The sequence below is a fragment of the Magnolia sinica genome, chromosome 12 (genome assembly GCF_029962835.1).
Source record: "Magnolia sinica isolate HGM2019 chromosome 12, MsV1, whole genome shotgun sequence".
In the NCBI taxonomy this organism is placed as follows: domain Eukaryota; kingdom Viridiplantae; phylum Streptophyta; class Magnoliopsida; order Magnoliales; family Magnoliaceae; genus Magnolia; species Magnolia sinica.
In genome coordinates this window covers 74,556,053-74,583,142 of record NC_080584.1, presented here as the reverse complement: position 1 = coordinate 74,583,142, position 27,090 = coordinate 74,556,053, and the positions used below count along the sequence as shown (strand labels likewise).

At 42.5% G+C, this 27,090-nt stretch overlaps 1 pseudogene; it reads left to right on the top strand.

The window, feature by feature from the left end:
- On the top strand, positions 1-23,515 carry LOC131221732 (receptor-like serine/threonine-protein kinase SD1-8; annotated as a pseudogene).
- The last annotated feature ends 3,575 nt before the right edge of the window (positions 23,516-27,090 follow it).

The window sequence follows — 27,090 nt, the reverse complement described above, 5'->3', positions numbered from 1 at the left end:
ACATGGATGAGCGGTTCTAATCTGTAACATTATTGTCAAGTTTCCACACATGTAACTTCACATAGGGCAATGGTGTAAATATTCCCCCAAACAAGGAATACCATTTAACCAAAAACTGATACATTTGGCAACACCATGGGAAACGAAGCATTTTGTACATGGCTTTTCCTCTCCGCTTTTCACTTCTATTACTCATTTCCTTCTTTCTCTTCCGATTTTGCACCCCAATCGACACCATAATTCCAACTCACACTATCAATGATGGTGAAACCCTAGTTTCGGCCGGCGAGAAGTTCATATTAGGGTTCTTCAGCCCCGACAACTCGAGGAACCGTTACGTAGGGATATGGTACAACCACATCCCGGAGCAAACGATCGTGTGGGTCGCCAACAGAGAAAACGCACTTGCAAATTCCTCCGGTGTACTTACAATAGTTAGTGGTAATCTAGTACTCTTGGATGCAAGGCGTCGCACCCTGTGGTCTGCGATGAATGATTCGGATGTCACAAATTATTCGAGTGCAAGGCTACTGGATTCAGGTAATTTAGTGTTAAGTGATAATGAGGGAAGGGTATTGTGGGAGAGCTTTGATCATCCGACGGACACAGTGTTACCAGGTATGAGACTCGGTGTGGACAAGAGAACTAGCCTAGACCGGTACCTAATATCATGGAAGTCCCCCAATGATCCGGCACAAGGGGAATTCTCATTTCGGCTTGATTTACGAGGCTTGCCCCAGTACAATCTATGGAAGGGATCGGAACGGGTTTGGCGAAGTGGGCCATGGAACGGACAGCGGCCCAGCGGCGTGCGAGAGATGCATCTACACTCCATATTCAATTTCAGCTATGTTAGCAATGAACACGAGACTTACTTCACTTACAGTATCTACAATGCGTCAGTCATCTCAAGGATGGTGTTGAAAAGATCGGGTGAATTCCAACGACTGACGTGGTCAGATAGGAATCATCAATGGAAAACAGTCTGGGCCGTTCCGGGGGAACGTTGTGATGGATATGGTGAGTGTGGCATGTATGCTAGCTGCAACGTGAATCATGCACCATCATGCGAGTGTTTGCATGGGTTCGAACCCAGGTCACCTCAGGACTGGAATTTGAGAGATGGGTCGAATGGGTGTGTGAGGAGAAGACCATTGGAGTGTGAGAAAGGAGATGGCTTCTTCAAGTTGCAACATGCGAAGTTGCCTGATACTCTGCAAGCTCGAGTTGATACACGTGCTAGCCTGAAGGAGTGTGCAGATGAGTGTTTGAAGAATTGTTCTTGCACGGCTTATTCTAGTGCTGATATCAATGGAGGTGGGAGTGGGTGTATGATGTGGGGTGGAGATATAATGGATCTTCAGGTGTATTCTGATGGAGGGCAGGATATCTACGTACGTGTGGTTGCTTCTGAGCTAGGTATGTGATATTGTTTAATACACTATTGCGGGACCTTTCTCTATTCATGTTATGCGAATCATAGTTCTAAAACTCGGTGACTTGATGCAACTAATTCTAGAACTCGATGCCCGACTACAAAAGATTTCAGGACGGCTAATTAGGAAACTCGCGCTCTCTCTCTCTCTCTCTCTCTCTCTCTCTAAAAGGTGGGAACTCACCCCCGAAACTTTGATTTTCAGAAAGGGTTTTACAAACATATGGGGCATAAAAAGATTGGGTCCATGTATTATATGAACCCATGAAGAACGAAGCCCAATCCCTGTACAACCTAAAAAGTAAATACCCAAAATACACAACCCACTAACAATCCGAAAGGCGGGAGAAATGGAGAAAAGACGGATAGCGTGGGAATCCCTACAACTTTCATTCCGGGAATTTCCCGTGCGCCACCAAAGGGGCCGCAATCAGGCGGGCCTTTTTTCCCTAACCACTACCCCTGCATTGTCTAGGGCTATTGAACCACTTATTAACATTGGTAGGTCCGCTCAACTCCCGTTGAGACATCGGCCGCTGGCCATCCTTGCTAGCCCATCCACAACTGCGTTGCCTTCATGTAAGGTATGAGATATCTTGAGGTTAAGGGATAGCCACGTTCTTCAAATACTTCTCAATCAATACAAGATGTTCGAAGGGCTTGGGGCTAAGGAATTATACACTGCGTCCGCTGTAACACAAGAGTAACACGAGTCGGTCTCTACGATGTTGTTGAACAACCTTAGATTATGACAAATCTCCTAGCCATCTGACAGCACACGTGTTTCTGCAATCGTATTAGAAAGCCGTCCAAAAAAATTGTGAAAAGCAAAAAGAGCGCCCCGAGATGATCTCTGCAAACCCCCTCCTCCACCATCACCCGGGTTTCCTCTTGAGAAGTCATCAACATTCATTTTAAGCTACCCCCACTCCGGTCTACACCATCTAATGATTTTAATCCTCCCTTCGTTCCTAGAATTGCCTCATTTTCAACTCAGGGATTGCAGAGTGACAGCCTCAAACAGGGAGTTACTATCTTCCTCGGTCACGCATGATCACCTCTCTCAGCCCATTGTGTTTCTTTTCTTTCTTTATTAGTATTTTTTTTTATTATTATTTTTTATTTTTCAAGAAAGGTGAGAATACACCACATGTACCTTTGTTGAATATTGAAAATTAAGGAAACAAACGATTTCAGGTGGGCCCTACACAATTACAGGCCACACCTATCATGTGGACAACTACCCGTATTGACACTATCGGATTATTTTTTTTTTTTTTAAATAATAATAATAATAAAATTTAAAAAAAAATATATGACGATAGAAATAAGACCCAAACAAGAAGAAAGCCCCAGCTGCTCCAAGATGGGTGAAAGGAAGAAGGGGAAGCAGCGGCCACCACCATCGTTGACTGAACAGCTTTGGAACTTTCCCTCCACCGAGACTTCATCACTACCACCATTTCCTCCCAAAATAAATCATCAACGATGAAATTCGAGCAGTCTAAGAGGAACCTCTTTCGAGGCTCTACAACTTCCAACAACTAAAATTCAGCAGGGCGAGTCCTACTTCCATCCTCACCAAAAACAAGGAAGGAGTTACCACAGGTTCCAGCTAAAACGGACTGGCTGGGTCTGAACAAATACAAATTCGTATTCCACTTCCAGAACATCCAAACACCAAGCCAAGAGAGGAGGAAAGGGCAGGGGCATTTCCGGATGAAACTCCCCTCCACAGTTGTCCGCAACAAGCATACAGAAATAACAATAAAATGCCTGTTGGTTAGCTACAACACCACACCTAGCACATTCAAACCCGACATAAATCTGATGATGATCATCATCCAACAGCAACCTAAGACAGGATGACAATAGTTCCAGGCACCACCTTCTTCTCCAAACAAAAGGAAAAGGAGCAGCCCCAAAGAACATCATAACAACAAACACTTGCAGCTTCACCAGCCTCCCACCTGCCACTGATACACATTACCTGAATTTTCAACTACTCACTTGGAAGAGAAGAATCTGCAACCATTAAGCCATTTTAATCGAGCCCAGGCCCAAATTATAAAGCAAAACAACCCTCAGTTACCACGGGGAAGATCTGATTTGTCGAAGAAGATGAAATTGTTTTTATTACAGCTTACCAACTTAGTTAACCCATAGCTACAAAGTTAGATTCCCGCAAGACATGCAAAATTTGCCTTTCTGAGAGTATCGCGTGCTATAATCCACTAATATCAAATTCCCCATGGTGGGGTAGCCCCCGAGTTCAGCAAGTTCGCTACCAAGCTTGAGGCGCTTTCGATGACGACATTGCTTAAACCCATCTCGCTAACCCATCCACTAGAGCACGGATCTTCTGCCACATTTTTTGAAACCTCCCCATAGTAATTGCAAAAGGCAAAGATCATCCTTCGAGACGATGTTCTACACATACCCCCCCACTCCACCTAGACTCGGGTTGCCCTTGGACGATCCTTCCACATTGATATAATAAAACCAGCTGACACCCTCTTGCCATCAAATCTGGACGTGTTGTGCCCCATCCAGAGCTCCCCTACAATAACTTGTATGCTTCTATTGGCAATCACTCCTTGCTTAAGCAAACCATTACTAGATTGCCTTCTTTAAAAAAAAATAAAAATAAAAATGGCGATAGCCATGGGTTCCATTGATCATCGAAATTTACAGCCACTAGATTGCCTTCCTGGATCACTTTAAAACCTTGAAATGTCTACGGTAGTTGCGTGATAATCCATCTGGAAATCCTTTGGAATAATCTCCTTCAATTCTCTCTTTAATGGCCTTAATTTTACTGTACTGACCACATGCTCTATGCCACCCATCAATATGAAAGACTTCCCTTCTACTTGTCAGCTTTGGGTTGGTTTTCCTCAAGGTAATGGTGATCTCATTTTATTTTATTTATTTATTTATTTATTTATTTTTTTAAATGAGCCTCTGCTATCATTCAACGAAAATGGATTGTACAAAAAAACAGGGGGCTCCACGAAAGACTCAGGCCTCACCCCAAAATGATCCGCATTCGGGTGGCCACAAGATCCTATACTGGCTACCTATCCTATCCACATTGCACTTCTAAGCTAAAAAAAAAAAACAAAAAAAAAAAAAAAACTCCCCTGAAAACTGACAGAGAAGCAACAAAGAAAAGGAGAAACAATTGGACTCCACAGTAAAACCGTATGTGCAGCAACATCTACAGCCAATACATTTTGACACGCTTCCTGATCGCCCCTAAGCCCATCTTGTCAAGAACCAGGTGGCCTCTCACCTCCTGAGGGAGAGCCGCTAAGGAGGGGAGAAGGGCGGATTCTTGGGACCCGCAACCTAACTTGGCCATGCCATCCGCCGGAATGGTGATCTCATTTTGGCCTTTGAAGAAGATATAAATATTGTCCTCTACCTTACGGGTAGAATCAACATCATACTTTCCTGATCATTGAAGTATCATATGGCACACTCACAACTTCTTCTTTATGATGTTCGCGAAAAATGGAATTAAGAATTCTTCAATATCTTAGTTTATCTAATTACCTTCTTAAGCCATCTGATTATGCATATAGAATGATGCTTATCCATATTCAACTACAACTTGTCTACCACCACTTTATGCCCCATGTTCTTTATAGCAAGTGGGATAGTAGCTCTGATACTACATTTTTTGTTTTTTGTTTTTTTTTTTTTTTTAAGGAAAACTTTTGTATATATGAACAAAGAGCTGTTGTGTAGCACGCCAACAACTAAATGAATAGAGATTCAATCTCCGGTTTCACCCACAAACGATAAACAGAAAGAAATATAATCTAGAAGTAGAATCAAAGCATACCAAACAAACCACAAGACAAGATATACGTGGAAAAACTCCAACAAGGATAAAAAAGGGTGCAAACTTCCACTATGAAGAAAACGAGATTACAAGCAATATGCTAACTTTTTCCCTTGGATGTATAGAGAAAATCCTTTGCCCATACTTTAGAATAACTCCCATAACCCTAAAAAAGACCTAGAGACCCCTATTTATAGTTTAGGCAACTTCACTTTCATACCTCTTACGAAACCGTCTCAAAAATCCGTAGTCCATGTAAGATCCAGAAATAAATCTACGTAACCTCAACTAGTTGAGCGGACCCTCGACCGGTCGAGCACCTTGAACCCAAAAAAAATTGCTGCTTGCTGGACTTTGAGTCGAGTCAGCCCTCGACTGGTTGAGCAGGGCACTCGACTGGTCGAGCAGCCCTATCCAGATGTGGCTCCACATCTCAACAATCTCCCACTTGGAGACACATCACCATAAACCTTCGTCTTCTACATCCGGATTGCACCACCTCCCTGTCTTCAAGCCTGAAGACCAATTAAAGCTGAACAGAGCTTCAGCTTCTCCCGTGTAACTGCCTTGGTCAGCATATCCGCATGATTCTCACTTGTATGAATCTTCTCTAGAGCAATTGATCCATCTTCCAGTAACGAACGTTTGAAGTGATATCTAATGTCAATATGCTTGGTCCTTGAATGAAAGGCTGGATTCTTAGCCAAGTGTATTGCACTCTGACTGTCACTGTACAGCTTACAATCTGCTTGCTTCTTACCCAACTCTTCCATGAAACCTTGCATCTACACCATCTCCTTACACGCTTTTGTAACTGCAACATATTCTGCTTCCATTGTACTGATAGATACTATCTTCTGTAACTAAGACACCCAACTGACTGTAGTACTACCCAGAGTAAAGACATAACCTGTAGTGTTTTTTCTGCTGTCGATATCTCTTGCCAAATATGAATTTACATAGCCTTGTAGCTTGATTTTCGATCCACCATAGCACAACCCTATATCCACAGTACCTACCAGGTATCTAAGGATCCACTTCACAACTTCCCAATGTTCCTTTCCGGGGTTGTTCCTGAATCTGCTAACAACTCTCACTACTTGAGTAATGTCTAGCCTCATGCTCACCATAGCATACATGACACTCCTAATAGTTGATGTATATGGGACTTTAGCCATGTAGTCTCATTCATCTTGCATCTTTGCACCTTGCTCCTTAGAAAGCTTGAAGTGGTTGGCTAATGGAGAGCTAACCGGCTTAGCACCTCCCATATTGAATCGATCGAGTACCTTGGCTATGTACGTTGCCTGTGATAGAACAAGTTTCTTATTTTTCCTATCACACTTTATCTTCATGCCTACGATTTGTTTTACAGCTCCTAAATCCTTCGTGACAAATTCTCTAAACAGTTGTCTTTTGAGTCTGAGATGTCCTTCATGCTTGAACCAGCCACAAGCATATTATAAACGTACAGAAGAAGGTTGATGTATGACGTATCAAACTTCTTCAAATAGCAATAATGGTTTGCATGACATCTCCTAAAACCGTTTCCTGACATGAAACTGTCGAACTTCTTGTACCACTACCTCAGGGCTTGCGTCAGGACATATAGACTCATCTTCAGTCTACATACCTTGTTCTCCTTTCCTAGAGCCACGTATCCTGTCGGCTGATGTACATATATCTCTTCTTCAAGGTCACCATGAAGAAAGACTGTCTTAACATCTAGCTGCTCTAGATGTAAATCCTCTGTAGTCATTATACTCAAGACCATACGAATCGTAGACATTTTCACCACCGGTGAAAATATTTCGGTGAAGTCGATACCTGTATTTTGTTAAAACCCTTTCACAACTAATCTAGCCTTGTGTCGTTTTGAACCATCATACTCCTCCTTCAGTCTGTAAACCCACTGGTTATGAAGAGCTTTCTTATTCTTAGGTAGAGTGACTAGCTCCCATGTACGATTAGACTCAAGAGAGTCCATCTCATCATCCATGGCCTGCTCCCACTTAACCCGTGTATCTGACTGTAATGCCTCTTCAAAACACTCTGGTTCACCATTATCTGTCAGTAGTAGATAATGTAAAGAGGGTGAGTATCGGACCGTGGGTCTCCTCTCCCGAGTAGACCTCCTCACAACCGGTGTCTATGACTCTGCCTTATAATGCTCTTGTACATGATTATCCTATGGCACTGTAACACCCGCGTCCGGTAATTCTTCCAACTCTACGAATTCTTTCTCCTCAGCCTTGTTTTACTACACACTATCCTTATGCATTACTTTTTCATTAAAGACTACATCTTTACTTTTGATGATCTTCCTATTTTCGGTATCCCAAAACTTGTAGCCAAAATCATGCTGCCCGTAGCCTAAAACGTGCACCTCTTGGACTTCCTATCTAGCTTGTTTCTATGCTCTGCATCAATGTGAATATATGAAGTGCAAACGAACACTCTGAGATGTGCAAGGTTCACTTCTTTCCCAACCCATGTTTCTTCTAGTAGTCCACCATCCAATGGTGCTGAGGGACTTCTATTGATAAGATATGCAGCAGTATTCACAGCATCTGCCCAAAACGTCTTGGTCAACCCTGCATATAACCTCATGCTCCTGGCGCACTCAAGGATGGTCCTGTTAATACACTTAGCCACACCATTCTGCTGCGGTGTCCATGGAATCATTTTCTGATGTTTGATTCCATTTGTTGCACAATACTCCTCGAATTTCTTATCATAGTATTCTCCCCCATTATCTTATCTGAGACATTTTACTGTTTTACCTGTCTCATTTTCTACCATTACTTTTCATTTTTTAAATACATCAAATACATCAGATTTATGCTTTAAGAAATAGACCCACGGTTTTCTATTATCATCATCAATAAAAGAAACAAAATAGCGTGAGCCACCAAGAGATAATACCTGTGTCGGTCCCCACACATTAGTGTGTATAAGCTCCAACAGATGTGTCTTTGGAGCATGTCCTGTTTTATTGAAACTTACCCTTTTCTGCTTGCCATAAACACAGTCATCGTTGAATTCCAAGTTAATAGACTTCAGCTCTTGTAGCTTTGCTTTTGACAATAGCACTTTCATCCATTGATCACTCATATGTGCCAACCTCTGATGTCATAACTGCCCATTTACTCCAGTTGATGCGAGTACAAGTGAACTATATGATCCTTAAGTCATGTACAAAGTACCTTCCTTTTTGCCTCAAGATATCACCAAGGCACATTTTGTGATTGTCTAGGAGTTACTAGTGAATGTCGTCACATATCCGGTATCGGCCAACTGCCCCAATGAGATTAAATTTCGTTTCAAAATCGGTATATGTCTGACATCCTTCAATTTCAAAGTCGTTCCATCTTTCTAATTTATATCAACATCTCCATTTTCAACAATACTGCATGACTCATCATCACCCAGGTAGACTCTCTCAAAGTCACCTCACACATAATCATGCAGAACTTTCTTACATGAAGTGGCATGAAACTAAGCACCCGAGTCTATGACCCAAGACTCATTCCTCGCATCAAGAGATAATATCAACGCCTCTGTGTTACTCTCCTCAGATAGATTTACTGAATTCTTTTGTGGTCTTAGACAAAGAGAGTTGAATCGTTCCTAAAGCCTTTCGATCCAATAAAGATCATTCATCATATGTCATCTTTTCTAGTTTCTTCTCTTTTATTCATAGAGAAATATAAAGGTCCTTCTGATACAGATAATCCTCCATCTGCATCTTCCAGAGGGCAAAGTTTGAACCATCAAACTTCTCAATTCTAGTCTTCCTTTCTTCCATTATCGCTCCCAATAGAACTAAACCACTAGCTCTGATACCAGTTGTTACGCAGCACGCCAATAACGCAGTGAACTGAGATCCAATCTCCGGTCTCACCTACAAACGATAAATAGAAAGAAATATAATTTAGAAGTAAAATCAAAGCATACCAAACAAACCACAATACAAGATATACGTGAAATAACCCCAAAGAAGGGTAAAAAACCACGGGTGCAAACTTTAACAATGAAGAAAATGAGATTACAAGCAATATACTAACCTTTTCCCTTGGATGGATAGAGAAAACCATTTGCTCACACTTTAGGATAACTCTCATAACCCTAAAAAAGCCTTAGGGACCCCTATTTATAGTTTAGGCAACTTCACTTTCGCACCTCTTGCGAAACCGTCTCAAAATTCCGCAGTCTGTGCAAGATCCGAAAACGAATCTGCGTAACCTCGGACCCTTAACTGGTCAAGCATAGGCCTCGACCGGTCGAGCACCTCAGACCCAAAAAATTGCTGCTCGCTGGACTTTGAGTCGAGCCAGACCTCGACTAGTCGAGTGGGCTACTCGACCGGTCGAGCAGGGCACTCGACTGGTCGAGCGGCCCTGTCCAGATGTGGCTCCACATCTCAATAAGAACATACAGTTACGAATTATCAAGAGGGCTCCACAAGTTGGGCCTCGCCTGATACTGCATATATAACACAGCAGGTGTGCAGATAAAGAAAACAGTCATTGTTTCCTTCTCAAGAATAGTCCTTGAATCCATGAGAGAAAGATCTCTACAAAACTAGAAGTAAAATTGTCATTATAGATGAAAGTAATGTGTTCTAGTAAGCTCATATAACTAAAAGAAGTCCTAGCTTTGGAGTTTAAATAGAAACTATTGTGAAATATTAAAATTATAAAAAATAGTTACTAGATGTCTAATCCTACTAAACATCACATATAACCCTTGGATGACTAAAACAAATATTGTACATCATAATAGGGGTGTTAAACCCTAAGAATAGCAAAGACAAAACTTACTAAAAATTAGGGTTGTACATCGAGCCGAGTCGAGTCGAGGTGGGCCAAGCTCGGCTTGACTCGTCCATGTTATACTCGAGTTCGAGCTCGAGCTTGCCCTCGAGCTCAACATTGAAGCTTGGCTTGTTTGCCAAAGCTTTCGAGTCGAGTTCGAGTCGAGCTAGTAGTTCGAGTCGAGTCGAGTTTACCTCAGTAGGGTAAGGGAAAGAAAAAGAGGGAATGGGGAAGGGTAGGGTCGAGTAGGGTTTTTTAGTAAAAACTTTTAAGTTTTAACTTTTTTTTTTAACTTATATATATTTAATATTAATATAATATATATAATATATATTTTTAAAATATATTACTTGAGCCGAGTCGAACTCGAGCTCGAGGTTCGAGTCGAGTCGAGTTTAAATACACCATGGTCGAACTTGGCTTGAACTCAACTCGAGCTTTAGTAAACAAGCTTGACTCGCCTTGAGTCAGCCTTTCAAGCTGAGTCAATTCGAGCTAAATCGAATGAAGTCAAGCGAGCTTTTCGAGCTAGCTTGACTTATCTACAGTCTTACTAAAAATAGTCAATTTTAATCAAAAAATCTAATTTATCTCCTAAAAATGTTAGAATTTTGAGAAGTTGTTTGAAGGCCAACAAACCTTGAGAAATTGTTTTAATTTTGAGAAGCTCTTAACCAGGGTGTGGAGCCCGTTAATAGCTTTGTAACTGTATATTGTACACACAAAACGAGTAACCATTCGCATAGTTATGACTGTTGGAAGCTATTGTGCGAGTTTACGTCCTTTTTGCCCAATCGGGGGCCCTCTAGCCCGAATTAATGCAATACTGGGCATCCATTGAGTCATCCTCTGCCCATCCTAAATCAACAAGCCATCCCAACACCTCATCGTTTTCCTTTGCTAATGTGCATGATTTCCTTTTTACAGATTCCAAACGCTTACTTGACAAGAAGAAGCGATTGATACTGATAATAACAATCATTTTGGGGATGATTCTCTTTGCTTTTTGTGGTTGTTTCCTATGGTGGAAGACAAAAGGAAAAGGTACAAATATTAACCATATTTGATTGAGTGTTAGCAAATTCTTATCACTTTGAATCTAATATTTTTCTGTTTTTTTACCATGCGAAATCAAGGTAGCAGAAGATATGGAAGAAATCGTGAAATCTTTTACAATGAAAATGAGCTTGAAGAAAATACAAAGGGATCAGAATTGCCATTATTTGACTTCCGTGTTGTAGCGGTAGCTACCAATAACTTCTCTAGTGAAAATAAGCTTGGTGAGGGCGGGTTTGGTCCTGTATATAAGGTAATGTTTGGTTTTGCAAATTATAAAAAAGAAATGATCACATATAGGCTTTTTGCCAATGGGTAACTTTTGTAAAACATCTAAGCTATGGAGGAAGTTTGCCTCACAATCAAGATCACCTTTCTCAAAAGTTGGTAAGATCACCTGTATATTGAATCAGACAATCAATTTTCCATTGAACATGAGTATTCATGGAAATATCACATGCATTATATTTTCACAATTCTGTTGTCAAATTTCATTATCTGTATTGGGAGAGATAAAAGAAAATTACGAAACCTCTCTCTCTCTCTCTCTCTCTCTCTCTCTCTCTCTCTCTCTCTCTCCCCCTTGGTAATAGAAATTCTTATGGAAGTCAGTAAAGTAAGTCAATCTATAAAAGGAAAAACACAGAATAGAGACGTGACATATATATATACATACATACATACATACATACATATATATATATATATATATATATATATATATATATATATATATATATATATATATTTATGTATCTATGTATGTATGTAAGCATGCATGCATGTATGTGTGTGTGTGTGTGTGTGTGTGTGTGTGTGTGTGTGTGTGTGTATAGAGAGAGAGAGAGAGGTAGGAGGCTGGTCTTTCTTCTCTGTACGTGTCCGTTATGTTCTCTCTCCAGTCGGACTGAAATGGGGGAGCGCATCAGGTCCGGCAATGCCGGGCCCCCTGGTGAATGGCACGAAGTGCACAGGAGGAATCAACACCCTGAGAGAAGACTATTCATCGGAAATCTCCCCTTCTCGACATCGAAGGAGGATGTTAAAGCGAGGTTTAGCCAGTTCAGGGCTCTGGCTGATGTTTTCATCCCCACATTCCCGACGATCGGAAGGAGTAAGGGGTTTGCATCGTGACTTTTAAACAATGGGAGGAGGCCAAGGTTGCAATGGAGCTTCAGAACGGACGCTTCCTGGGACGCCGTCGGATGGTGATCAACATAGCTAATCAACGGTCCTCTCACAGATACAGATCCGTTAATGGAGGTAACAGCAAACCCCATTAGAAGACTCAGGTACGCCCCCATCCTGTCCGTCCCCCAAAGCTCTCATCTCCGTCAGGAGATCATTTAGGGCAGAATAGGGAACCCCCTGCCAGTCTTAGAAGTTCTGGAACTCGGCCACGATCCTATGCTGCAGCCACTTCCCTACCATTCCCCCCGGTGCCTACTAGCCAAAAACTCATTGTCCCAAAGTGGATCTCAAACAGGGGAAGAGCAGAGTTTGCATGTGCATTGGTCGAGGAAACACCCGATTTGGCGACCAATGCCCAATCCTTGATAAAAGGTCTACAATCTTCCAGATATCGGTCTACCCCTGTGGAGATTTTTTAAATCTCTGATAGTGCCTATGTTTTCAAATTCCAAACCAGGGAAGCGGTCCTGGCATTCTCACACGATAAGATCGCTCAGGGCAAGTTGGGATTGTCCAATGTTAGGGCCTAGGGCCGGCCATGAAGGTTCCAAGAATAGGGACGTAGATTCGCATTGAAGGCATCCCAATGCACGCTTGGTGTGAACAAACCATTGGCCAGATTGTGGGGCAGGTTGGGGAGGTGATGGAATTTGACCCTCGATCGTTGAAGGGACTGAATCGATCATACGCCCGTGTCAAAATCTCCATCACTCATTTTCCGTTCTCTACTAAACAAGTAGAGCTCATTATGGAGGGCAGGACTCATCAGATTATAATACAATGCGAGAACCCAAGAATGACGAAAGCTTTTACTAACAGGGAATAGTCACGAGGTGGTTTGATCTCGACAGTCAGATCAGAGGGCACTAAGCAATGGGTCGTCCGGACCTTTAGAAATCAGAAATCAGGAGAAAGTCCAGAGAGGAGAGGCGATATTAATTCGCATGAGCAAGATATCGCAATGGTAATTGATTGTCCTCCACATGCTTGTCAAAAAGCCCCGTTGATCAATCCCCATAACCAACCCCTTTTGCATGATGTGCTTCAACCCCAAGCCCAGGGCTGTTAATAGGAGCTGAGTCTAGCCGTTGTTGATCCTCTAACTGTGGGGTCGCTCGCCCAGTAATTGAATGAGGGGCAATCTGCTGGACCTGTTACTGAGTGTCCGCTCGCCCAGCAATTGGTTGTGGGACAATCTGTTGGACCACATATTCAGCCTGTGAGCAATCAGCTACACGGTGGCATCCTTCCTTCCCATCAACACGATTCAAACAGATCAGGTGAGTTGTAGATAATGGGTCCTACCATATTCCAGAGCAATCAATGTGGGGCTCCCTGCCAGATAGAGCCCTGCCACATTCCCCGAAATCTAACCAGCCCTTCCCAGACTATCAATCCAACCCATTTGGAGACCTCAGCACGCCCCCCTCCTTCCCCATCAGGCTCTCCACCACCTCTCAGCATCGGTCCGGGTACTGCCCAGCTGACCACCCACCTGAACCTCTCTAATTCGCAAGTGTATCACCCTCGGATCCTCGTGGAAAGCAATGACAAGGAGGAATGGGAGGAATGGTTATCAGGGGTCCCGCAACTTTTTAGAGAAGGATCTGTGACCCACAAAAGCAATTCATCTGCTCACAGCAAGTTGAAGACACCACTAGCGAACTTTGAAGAACATCAGATGTTTCAAACCCGAGACAGTAGATCCGAGTTCAGCAAAGACACTATGGAAGCGTGGATGGAGGGAACCAATATCATCTCTCAGGTTACCAGGGATGCTGACCCTATTGAGGTAGAAGGCTACCTTAACACCCACAACATGTTAACCCCTAACAGGCTAGGATCTGCAGATCAGATTGTCCATTCTACGGTTATCCAGGACAACAATGGTATCTCTCTATGGGTGGACTTGGAGGGTGGGGAAGTTGCTAATGACTTAGAATTCTCTGATAATGATAGCCAAGCAGGTATGGAAAACGCACCATCATTGGTGATCAGAAATAAGAAAGGCAGGAATGCTCTCCTGACTTTTAAAAGAATGAGCCAAAGTCTGAAAAGGATTCGAAAAGGGGTGGTGGTGAAAGGATGGGTGTCAGATGTATAGCATACTTTCTTGGAACATGAGAGGCGTAGGTAATGCTCAAACTACCCGCCAACTAAAAAGGCTAATCAAGAAGCATAGAGTAGTAATCCTCCTCCTTCAAGAACCGATGATCAAAGCGAATAAAAAAGACCATGTGGCAGCTAAATTGGGGTTTCAGTTTTAGTTTATGGAGGACGACTCTGAAGGCAGAATCTGGATTTTAGCAAAGGAAGGCTTTCAAATCCGCACTTTTAGTGCTTCCAGGCAGAGCACCTCGGTCCTTGTGTCTTATGATAGCAGGCCCCCTTTAATGATAACAACGGTCTATGCCAGCTGCGATAAGGAAAGAAGAAAGGAGCTGTGGGACGAAATGCGCAGAATATCTAGCCAGGTTATTGGCCCATGGTTAGTTTTTGGAGACTTCAACGCAACCGTTTCCAACGATGAAAGACTGGGAGGTAGCCCCTCTTTTACCGCCTCGATGTCTGATTTTTCTGAGGCCATTAAGGATTCTAGACTCATAGATGCTAGTTTTGCTAGGTCCATTTTCACATGGTGCAACAACAGAAGCAGCAGGAGCCATAGATGGGCAAGGTTAGATAGGATGCTCCACAACGCCAACTGGATGCACTCCCTTTCGACGTTCAAAGTTCATCACCTCTTAAGGGCTTGTTCCGATCACTCCCTGATCCTCATGTCTTTCACCGATGGCACTGTTAGCTTCCCCCATCCATTCTGATTCCAACGGATGTGGACCACCCATAGAGACTTCAAGAGGGTAGTTCAAGAAGTCTGGGAGATTGACGTAGCTGCAGCCCCTATGTACAAGGTCTTCATCAAGATGAAACACCTTAAACGAGCCCTTAAAGAATGGAACAAATCCACGTTTGGAGATGTTAACAGCAATGTGCAAAAGGCCGAGGATGAAATAACCAGAGTGGAATTTGCCCTCCTCTCCTCAAGCTTGGATGCTGACGTTGGCAGGTTGAACTCTTGCCTAAGTTAATCTCAAGTTGGCGCCCCTCTAGCAAGAGTTATATTGGAAGCAGAAATCCTACATTACTTGGCTCCAAGAGGGGGACCGAAATACTAAGTTCTTCCATGATTTTGTCTTGGAAAAGAGTAGAAGAATGACCACAGACAACATTAGGACGTCTACTAGGGAGATTCTGGTAAATAGGGAAGACATTGGCAGGGAGGCAGAAAACAACTTTCGCGAGCTCTTCTCGGCTCAAGCCACGGTCGACAATGAAAACATTCTTTCTTGTATCCCGACGAGGATTTCAACTCATATGAATCAAGAGCTAACACTTTTCGATCAAAGAAGTCAGGGTTGCGGCTTCTTCCATCCCGATCGATAGCGCCCCTGGGCCAGATGGCTTCGGTGGAGCCTTTTTTTTCCTCTTGCTGGGATCTTATTGGTAACGATATTTTTGATGCTGCTAAAGATTTTTTTCGCAGGAGGGCCCCTTCCCAGATCTTTCCAATGCACCCACATCTGCCTCATTCTTAAAAAGTCCAACCCCAAAACAATGGCAGACTTCCGCCCCATTAGCCTATGCAACAGAATTATGAAGATCTTTTCTAAGATCATTGCTTCTAGGCTGTCTTCTCTAATGCTATCCATCATCTCCGATGAACAAGGGGCCTTTGTGAGGGGAAGATCCATCATGGAAAACATTTCGGTTGCTAGAGAAATGTTACACGAGTTGAACCGCAAAGTTTTTGGTGGGAATATGATCTTGAAGCTGGACATGGAGAAGGCGTATGACTGGATGGAGTGGTCTTTCCTTGCCCAAGTTTTAGAGAAGTTCGGGTTTGACAAGAGTTGGATCCATCAAGTGCAACATTGCTAGAATGGGAGCTGGTTCTCGATCCTCATCAATGGGCGACCTTTTGGATTCTTTCCTTCATCTAGGGGCTTACGTCAAGGGGACCCACTGTCCCCCACCCTATTCATTTTGGCAGCGGAAGTCCAAAGTCGGGGGATCCGTAATCTCTTTTGTGTCAGGATTATGTCAGCCATTTAAGCTCCCCCAACACTGCCCCATTCTAACTCACTTATTCTTTGCCGATGATGCTATTTTGTTTCTAAATGGTAGGATAACAACGGTCAGTGCCCTCCTCAAGTTCATTGGGGACTATGAGTAGGCTTTTGGGCAGAAGGTGAATGTAGCTAAGACCTCCTTCATTGTTCCTAAGAATGCGTCTTTAACTAAAATTCGAAAAATCAGGACCTTGATGGGCTTCAAGCAGGCTACTCTCCCCTACACATACCTGGGCATCCCTCTTACCAAAGGCAAGGTTCGAGCTCCTCTTATGATGCCGTTGGCCCAGAAGATGCTTCACAGAATGGAGGGGTGAAAAGCTAGGATTCTTAACCCGGCTGCTAGAGTGGTTCTCATCAAACATGTTCTGTTTAGTATCCCTATCCACATCATGTCGGCTGTGAACATTCCTAAAGCAGTTTGCAAGGCTCTGGAATCAGGGCTGGCCAATTTTTTCTGTGGAAATGCGGAAGAGAAAAAGAAGAAGCACTGGGTGAGCTGGTCGAAAGTTTGCCTCCCTCTTGATGAAGGACGTCTTGGAATTAGGCGCAAGAAGGATGTGATGCAAGCATTCAGAATCAAACTTGGCAGAAACCTGCTTGAGGGCAAAACTCAATGGGCGAGGCTCATGACGACAAAGTACATGGGCATGTTTATTCACTCTAGGGGCATGAACTCTGTAGTAAACTCTACTATTTGGAAGGATATCCTCAAGATTTTACCCTTTGCAATCTCTCATTCTAAGTGGCTTATCGGTGAAGGTAATATTCAGTTTTGGACCCAAAACTAGACTGGGGAAGGGTTCTTGGTTGGTTCTGCGTTAGGCCCTATCCCACCTCATCTCAGAGACGCGTCAATGAAGGATTTCTTTGCCCCTTCCAACAGATTCAACCTGCTTGACATTCAGGGTATCCTTCCTCCTCTCACCATTCAGTCCATGATTGACGATCTGGTCGTCCTGTCTTCCCAGGAGTATCTTTTGGCGTGGGACTTGTCAGTGTTCGGAAGGTTTACGCTGAAGTCGGCTTGGCATGGCATTAGGCCTCATCACCCAACTCTCAGTTGGACAGTGTGGGCGTGGAATAAGTTTCTCCCTCGTAAGATTAGGATGTTTCTGTAGAAAGTTATGCAGAATTTTGTCTCTGTGGATGTTGCTGTCCAACAGGTTGGTGTTAGTATGGCTTCCAGGTGTGAATGTTGTAGTGGCGACAACGAACCAACAGTGGCTTCTCTCTCTCCTGCAGTGAACGTGATTCTGTCGGTAACAGGAAATTCTACCCCTGTTGTTGACGTTGATCAGAGACTGCTGTCCTCTTCCTCCCCTGCTTACTCTGCCCTGCCTCAGCCTCCAATCAGTAGGACTTTTTCTTCCCTTCGCCCTTCCTCTCTCCTGGCCTGGGATCACCTTCTTTGCGACCCGGGAATTATTCATCAGCAACTGCAGAACAGCCCAACCCATCAGCAGCCCTCACCAACCAGGCAACAACATCTCTTCTCCGTCCACCAGGTTGAACATGCTAATCATCTTCTAAGTTTGGGGACCGCAGCGACTGCAGTCTGAGTGCATTTCTCTAGGATCTTTGATGTTCCGTTCATTCCCAACCAACCCATTCAACATCGAATCAGATTCTGGACAAGGAAGGCATCTACCTCTTCTCGTCTTAGGGTGTTACTAGGTCTAACCCTCGCCTTCATATGCTGGGAGCTGTGGTTGAGCTGCAACGCGGCTCGCTTTGAAGGAGTTAAAATGTCTGCTTGCAACATCATTTCTCGAGTTTCTAGATGGTTGCAGGAAGTGGGAAATCAGATGCCCGATTATGAATCCCATTCTCTCATGCATTTTGCAACTATCCATGCTCTTCGCCTTGAGACGCCCAGGGTGATTCCTGCTTTTAAACCCAAGCTAGTCAAGTGGCTTCACCCTACGCGGGACCGGATCAAGTTAAATGTCGACGGTTCGTCCCGTGGAAACCCAAGCGAAAGCAGTGGTGGAGGAATGTGCAGGGACGCTAGGGGCCGGCTGATCTTTGCGTTTCATAGGTATTACGGTCCCGCCTCGAACTCGATTGCAGAGGCTCAGGCGATGCTTGACGGGCTAGTTTTATATAGTAAGTTGGGTTTCTTGAACATTGACGTCGAATCTGATTCCAAGCTGGTCGTGGAGGCTGCCTCCGACCCCTCGGCTTATTGCCCCTGGAACATATGGTATAGGATGGGGGCCATCCACCATTTTATCCAGCCCCTCTAGGTTTCCTTCAGGCATATTTTCCGAGAGGCCAATTCTGTGGCTGATGCGTTGGCTAGGATGGCCAGTGAGGGGTGTGGAAATAAGTTTTATATGTCTTCTTTAGATTTGCCAAGAAGTGTTAGGGGCTCCTTGGTTCTAGACCAAGCGGGTCTGGGTATCCTGCGTGCTTGACCCCTTTCACTGTGTTGTATAGTGCTAACTGCCGCGCCCGTGCTTCATCCCCATCTTGTCTTGATCCGCTCCGGGGTTGGCAGTAGGTGTTCAGGTATATGATAGGCGAGGCCCAAATCTTTTTGTTGGGACCCACACGAATGGATGTACATTTGGTTCCTTTAATAAATTTTGGTGGATCTGTTCCACCTTTTCTTTAAAGAAAAAAAGAAAAAAAAAAAGAAAGAGAGAGAGAGAGAGAGAGAGAGAGAGAGAGAGAGAGAGAGAGAGAGGGAGGGAGGGAGGGAGGGAGGGAGGGAGAGAGAGAGAGAGAGAGAGAGAGAGAGAGAGAGAGTTGGGGGGGTAAGTATTGTATACTATGATTTCTCTTGCAAAGAAGACAACTCCATTTTATTTCCTCGTGGATATAAGCATAGTGCCCAACCATGTAAATGATTGTTCTTGTCTCTTGTTTTTTCTCTTAAGCTTTTAGGTTTTATTTTAGCTCTTTTTCTCTATGATTTTGCTTGGCTTGCATCGATTGTGCTGGTGTTTCCCTGCAACACCACACAAGTGACACATAAATAGGAAAGATGGAGCTATGTGTGAAAGTTCATGCACAATACTATTATATGATCATTTTAAGAATGGGTGGATTTATGTGCTTCTGGATTATTACTTTTAGGGTAAGTTGATGAACGATCAGGAAATTGCAGTGAAAAGGCTTTCTAAGAATTCTAGGCAAGGGAATGAAGAATTCAAAAATGAGGTTTCGTTGATTGCAAAACTTCAACACAGGAATCTTGTTAGGATTATGGGCTGCTGCACTCAAGGAGAGGAAAAGATGCTGATCTACGAGTATATGAGAAACAAAAGCTTGGACTGGTTTATTTTCGGTTCGACTCTCTTAATACCTGATTACTCATATTTAATTACTTGTATAATAGGTGGATTCCATTCAAGGATGACAAGGGACCCACCTGATTTGTATCAATCACTGACTAAATCAAGAAAACTGATCGCAGAACTTCAAAATCTGCATATCACTACAAGCCCTCTTTGTTTGATTCTTTTATGCATATGCATTAATTGTGGCAGGATCTTGAGGTTAAGCTACAAACAAAATTACCAGCTCTATACCAAATTAGTGCTTGTGCATATTGATCCAGAGCAACATCAAATCAGTGGGCCATCGCCTGCAGAACATACAAACTGAATCTCCTGATCATTACAGTCCAAAACCAATCTTACAGTTTGGAACATTAGATCAACCCTACTTTAGGGTATGTCTCATACAAGAGATGGCCCATTGTATGAACAGTTTTGATTGATTTGAATCTGTATCGATCATGTGCAAAATATGATTTATAAACCTACTCTTGGTGTATAGGTATGCAGAAAAAAATGTTACACAAAAAAGCATCAAAATCATTACAAGACTCTCTTCCCTAATTGTAATTTTTTATTGTAATTTCTCAATTCTGGTGGAAACAAACACGCCCATGTACACACACATGACATTAATTTCCTATAACTAGATTAAAATCTGGTGCAGATGAAACGAGGAGGGTGTTATTGGATTGGAGACAGCGGTTTAAGATTATCATGGGGATTGCTCGTGGGGTTCTCTATCTTCATCAAGATTCTAGACTTTGAATTATTCATAGGGATCTAAAGGCCAGCAATGTTCTTCTAGACGATGAGATGAACCCTAGAATCTCAGATTTTGGTTTGGCAAGGATATTTGGTGGAAATCAGACTCAAGCAAGCACTAATAGAGTTGTTGGGACTTTGTAAGTACTTCAAAACATATGATGAACACTCAAAACTTTAGGTATTCAACAATGAGTGACTCAGGACATCTCAACTCTGCTTGATTTTTAGTTTGTGAAAGTTGGACCTGTGGCTTGGCAGTCCAAATATATGGATATGATGGGTTGAGCATGGATGGCCTATGGAACAAAAGCACCCATTCGAGTCGTCAAATCTCTGGTGTCTTTCTGTTGGATGAGGATCGTTGTTCCATTTTAACCGTTAATTACTTTCTGGTCACCAGTTGAAAGGTTAGAATTTTCCCATCTGGGAAATTTTCAGTGCACGAGCCATCCATGGGGGGGCCCATTTTATATTTGGTTCACCATACTAAGAACCCAAGCAGACTCTAAATATATTATGATCAGGCACTGTGTAACTTCCAAAATTCTCCCATCACAATGAAACCTTACTCAGGTAAATTGAATGCAGTGGTTATATGTCTCCAGAGTATGCTATGGATGGGCTTTTCTCGGAGAAATCAGATATCTTTAGCTTTGGGGTCTTATTGCTGGAGACCATTAATGGCAAGAGGAACAACCGCTATTTCAGTGATGATCCTTCGCAAAATTTGATTAGATATGTAAGTGCAAGTTTTCCTTCTTGATCCATGTATATTGAAGATGAACTACTTGATAGTTTAGCATAGTGACTTTTTGGGAAGCAAGTCAAAACTCATGTTTGTTGAAACATGAAAGAAAAAAGCCCCTTAGCCAGGGGTATCAGTGGGCTGGACACGACCTGAAAAAATAAATAAATAAATAAATAAAATTGAATAGGGCCAGCTGGACAGCCCGGCCAAAAACAGTTCAAAATCTGGGCGAAGACCTGACCCAGCCCAGGTCCATTGACAGCCCTACCCTTAAGCATAGATGATTTTTTGGAAAGGAGAAAAGGGATTGGAATCCACGCATTGAGTTTATTATTATTTTTTTTTGTTTAGCAATTTTGAGTTTTAAACCATCTCTACATGAATTTGGGTCCTATCCTGCTTGTTGCAATCTAATTAAACCACATCAACACATTACATTTAATGCAGCAGTGTTGACAATATCAACGATAATGTGGACCAATGACGATGCAGGAAAGCAGAGGATCCGGATTCTTTCTGCATGCATGCTGATGACACTTTATTATATCATATTTACTTTCATATGTTCCCTCCTAATAGTGAACAATGGGCCATAGACCACAAATCATAATGAGTGTGTGTGTGTGTGTGTGTGTGTGTGTGTGTGTGTGTGTGTGTAAAGGGAGAGGAAAGCTCACCTGTGCAACATCTTAGGTGAGCACCCATGCACACCTTTGCACACATGTCATGGGCACATAATCTGAATAGTTCACGTGATGTGGCAACCCCTGAAACCCCGCCAGACCAATTTTCAGCCTGATCCAAAACTCTAGTAGGCCATGGCAACAGGCAACAGTTTCCTCCCTTCATTTGCATTTCTCTTTGCTATGGCCTACTAGAGTTTTGGATTGCGCTGAAAATTGGGCCCATAGAGTTTAGAGAGAGAGAGAGAGAGAGAGAGAGAGAGAGAGAGGAATGCTCACCCATGCACCAATTCCCACGGGGACTTGTGAGAACTTTTTCACGACTCATCTCACGTCAAAGTTGGGCAGTAAGGGTTTCATGTCTCATTTTCCATGGCCCACCAGAAATTTGAATCAAGGTGAAAGTTGGGCCCTATGGGTTTCATGGGGTGCTGCATTATGTGGACAATTCAGATTTTATGCTCATATTATAGGAGATTAGTTCTGAAAAAGTTCTCATGAGTTCCCATGAGAATTGGTGTGTGTGTGTATCACAGCCATCAAATTGATGGATAAAAAGAAAAATGTTTGATGGTCTATATTCATCAAACAAACACCCTAGTTAGGGTTTTGTTTATTTAATCTGATAGTGGTGATATATTGCTAATCCATAGCGGGGACCAAGAAATATGATGATTTGGATTGGGACATGCCATGCGTGCAATGTGCACAAATGTCATACCCTGCCAGAGTAACGAAATACTCCGACGGTCTTCTAGGATTTTCTACCTTGAACACTGATTTTTTGGTGACAACTCCAGGCATGGGAGCTGTGGAACGAAGGCAGAGGTTTGGAGCTGGTCGATTCCTCGCTGGTGAGTTCTTGTCCCACCAATGAAGTTCGAAGATGCATTCAAGTGGGGCTGTTGTGTGTGCAAGAAAATGCAAGGGATAGACCAACTATGCCATCTGTTGTTTTCATGCTTGGCATCGATACAGCCATGCCTACCCCAAAGCAACCTGCATTCTGTGTGCGGAAAAGCTTCGATAACAAAGACAAATCTACCATCAGAACTGGCCCATGTTCCATTAATGAAGTGAGCATTACAGATTTACAAGCTCGTTAGGAGTTCGAATTTTCCTTGACTAGTTTTGTATTGATCAATTCTATAGAACTGCTATGGAGGGTGTGGTTTGGAATGGGATGTTGAAAGCCTGCAATTTTTGATTGACTGAGATTAATTAATGAGAGGCCTACATCGTGGACAACCAACCCTACAGCATGGAGCCATTGCTCCCATTTGATTGCAGTTGAAGGTCTCATGTCGAAAACTAGCTCTTAATCTCTTCCAGATCACTCCAGAACCTTTGATTATCTACCTAGGTGATATCTCATCAAATAATCCAAAGATTTATGATATTTTAATGTGAAGTTTGTATGTGGAAGGCTGTGTTTGGTTGCACCAAATATAGTGAAATTTCATGATATTTGGTGCCACCAACAACAGCCTAAGCCATGCACTATTTGTAGTTGTAATTACTCTTAATTAATCAGGACACTGCTTTTACTCAAGAGGTTTTATTGCACTATTTTCTCAGGGAAAAGGTCTAAAGTCTAACTATTTGGACCCAAACTTATCGTCTACCCACCCACGAATATATCCCATTCTATGATGTGTGTGTCACATCCAACCCTTCTAATAGGTTGGACTGACGATGAGAATCACCTAGTGTAAAAATCAGCCTTATCCACACATTAGATGTGCCATATCATAGAAAACAATTATTAGCAATTGATAAGTAGCAAAATCAGCCTTATCCACTCATTAGATGTGGCAGGGTTTCTTTTTCGAAGGTGAACCACATGACGTGGACAACCAATTGCGCTGTTTGGATGTCAAGCACACATTAAAGGTTGGAAGTCATTCTGATAAAAAAAACTTCTGTCACGCCTAAGTGTTCAATCCCCACTGTCATGGTATTGCTCACATGACATGAGTTTTGGATATGCCTGATTTTTAGATTCCAATCCTATTGTCTTCTTTAAAAACAGATGGACGGAGTGAATTTGTCACAGACATCTCTGTATCATCAAACACTCAACGGAAAAAACCAAGCATGTAAATAAATTTACCAATATAAGATTTAAACAAAACCATGCATAAAAACTATATTAACTTGCTACACCGATATGAATTCATAAACCAAAAACCAGCAAAACATTAAACTAAAAGTCAGATGTCAAGCACACATTAAAGGTTGGAAGTCATTCGCTGGGTGAACGGATACCGGTGGTCCAATTGGTTGTACTTGAGACCTTCTCTTTCCCGGGTGTAGCCCAGTGGCCCAACCTCTGTGGAATGGACGCATCAGATCTTGACCGGATAATTTAAAATAGGTCCAGTTTAATTTGTTGGTCCAACGGTTTATGCAATCTCCAACGCACCCACGGGGGTTTGGGGGCGGATTGGATACAACGCTTCAGCAGCCAAAAGGCTACTGAAGTGATGTGGCAAAATGGCGTTGGTGGATGCTAATCGGTTGATTTTTTCCAATAAATGCTCTTCCAGCGGAGATCCGTTAGCGGATGTTTTCCGTTTAGGCCGTCACGCACAATCCAAGGTGCCAAACACACTGGGAGAAACGGCCGTCACGCACAATCCAAGTGCCGCACAATCCAAGTGCCAAACACACTGGGAGGATTTTAAATCCAAGGGGTTTCAAATTCCCGGAGTTCTGAATCCAAGGGGTTCCAAATCCACGCTCCCAAACAAGCACTTAAGATGATTTGAGCAATAAATGTCACCAATAGATCGTTATCTAATCTCGATGCCTAATTTCCATAATGAACTGTCTGGAGCTTAGTAGGAAAATTGCAACACGTGGGTACGCGAAAATTGCAACACATGGAAACAAGCGTTCCCAATTTCCTTTCTATGTTTGGGTAGCGGACTCGATGTTGACCTAACAACTGGTATGAACGCTGACAAGTTAATGCATGATTTCGGACCACAAGACGAAGGGCCTGGCATAATAATTCAGACCTCTCCAATCCTCATCACATATTTTGCTATTTCAACCAATGTTCAACCATATTTCGCATGGGTCGGTGCAACTATACGTGGAATTATATATATAGATGCATGCTTACCTGCGCACCTATACACCTTTGCACACGTGTCATGGGCGTCTAATCAGAACTGTCCATGTGATGCGGCATCCCATGAAACACCAGGGAAACAATTTTCACCCTCATATAAAAACATGGCAGGCCACAACAAAGAGAGATGCAAATCAAGGGAGGAAACTGTTTTCTTTTTTCAGGCCTTCCAAAGTTTTGAATCAAACTAAAAGTTGAGCCCTGGGGGTTTCATGGGGTGGTGCATCATGTGGACTGTTCAGATTTTGGACTCAGATCATGTGTGATGAGTTCTCGATAAGTTTGCATGAGTTCCAAGTTCGTGGCAATGGTACTATGCGGTCCAGCTTTTATGTTCCAAACATGTACTTTCCATTCCATTGATTTATTGGTCCATATTTCATTTTCTAGTCATTTATATTCTGTCCATCATAGATATTGTTATAGGAAGCTAATAGTGCACTCTTAGGCTGCTTATCAAACTTTTTAGCTCCATTTCTTTTAATCCTAGCCATTTATATGATTGTCCTTTACTTTGTCATACATGGGACTCCTCAACTTAAATATTTAAACTTGTCCCCGACTTTAGAACGGTAGTAGCCCATTGTGATGACCCATCTTTATAATTGGCCTTCCCCATCTTTGGCAGCATACTCATAGTAGAAGTTCAGAGAACAAAACATCACCTTTGCTTTCATTGTCATCCTTCATATCCATGGAATCAACTTCTACCTCTTTTGTAACAATTAATTTGTGATTGGTTAATTTAGATTAACGTTGCTGGCCACACTGTTGTTCTCGTCACTACCAGCCTTCCATCTATGTACTTTGGTTCATCTTCATCATGATGACTGAAATTGTCCACATCCTTGGCCATCAATTTGTCTTTAACAGTCGGTTCATTGATTATTTCTATCAAGCCATTCATCAATTGTTATTTTGACTCGATTACAACTTTATGTATGACGACCATCAATCCATCAAGCAATTTGATGGTAGATTCTTTTTCTTGTCATGATGCATGTATTAAGTAATTGATCCATCCATGGATTCAATAAGCGGTCCGATGATGCATGTTTTCTTAATGAGGTTATTATTCCCCATCATATTATCTATCTCATAGCCATATATCAGCAACAACTATCAACGCCACATTAAAACTCAATCAACCATGTAAGCATGCCATCATACACTCACCAGAAAAAGCCAAAGCATGTAAAGAAAGTTACCAATATAAGATTTAAACAAAACCATAAAAACTATTTTAACTTGCTACACCAATAGTGGTCTTTTTGTTGTATAGTGGTGTCCGGTTGGTCCTGTCCATTTCTCATGATAGGTGGGTCCCGCCCTTTTTTTGCTGGGCCCTCCCGAAGGTCTGTAATTTTTTAGTGAAGTAATGGAATCATGGCACCTGTCCTTTTCTTCAGAAAAAAAAAAAAAACTTGATACACCAATAGGAATTCATAGACCAAAAACCTGCAAAACATTAAACTAAAAGTCAGATACCTTTAACGCATCTCTTGCCTCAAGTACCCCTTCGCCAACAAGTAAGCAGGATTAATTTAAAAAATCCCTTCCTACCAATGAAAGGATGACGGGGTCATAAGGAGAGATACTTGACTTGTCTCTACTTGGATCTCAGCCTTATCTTTTAGCTATTCCTCTTCAGCCTCCTCATGCATTTCTTCTTATATTTGACCCTCATCTTTATCTTCTTCTATCTCCTTTTCATTTGTCGCTCGCTTTCAGGAAACGTGGCCGATTTGGGTTTTTTGTCACCCTTCTTCTCTGTCGCTTTCAATTATATACGTCCACTATTCTTCTTTGTCCTCTAGAGGCATTCCTTCAACATAAATTTTTATTGATCGATAGCATTTTATTTTACTTTGATTATTAATTAACTCCATTGCAAGGATATACACCCAAATATGCCCTATCAAGACGCTTTTATTGATCTGGGAAGAAAATACATTTCAGTTTGTGGTTTGACATCGGTTCCTAATT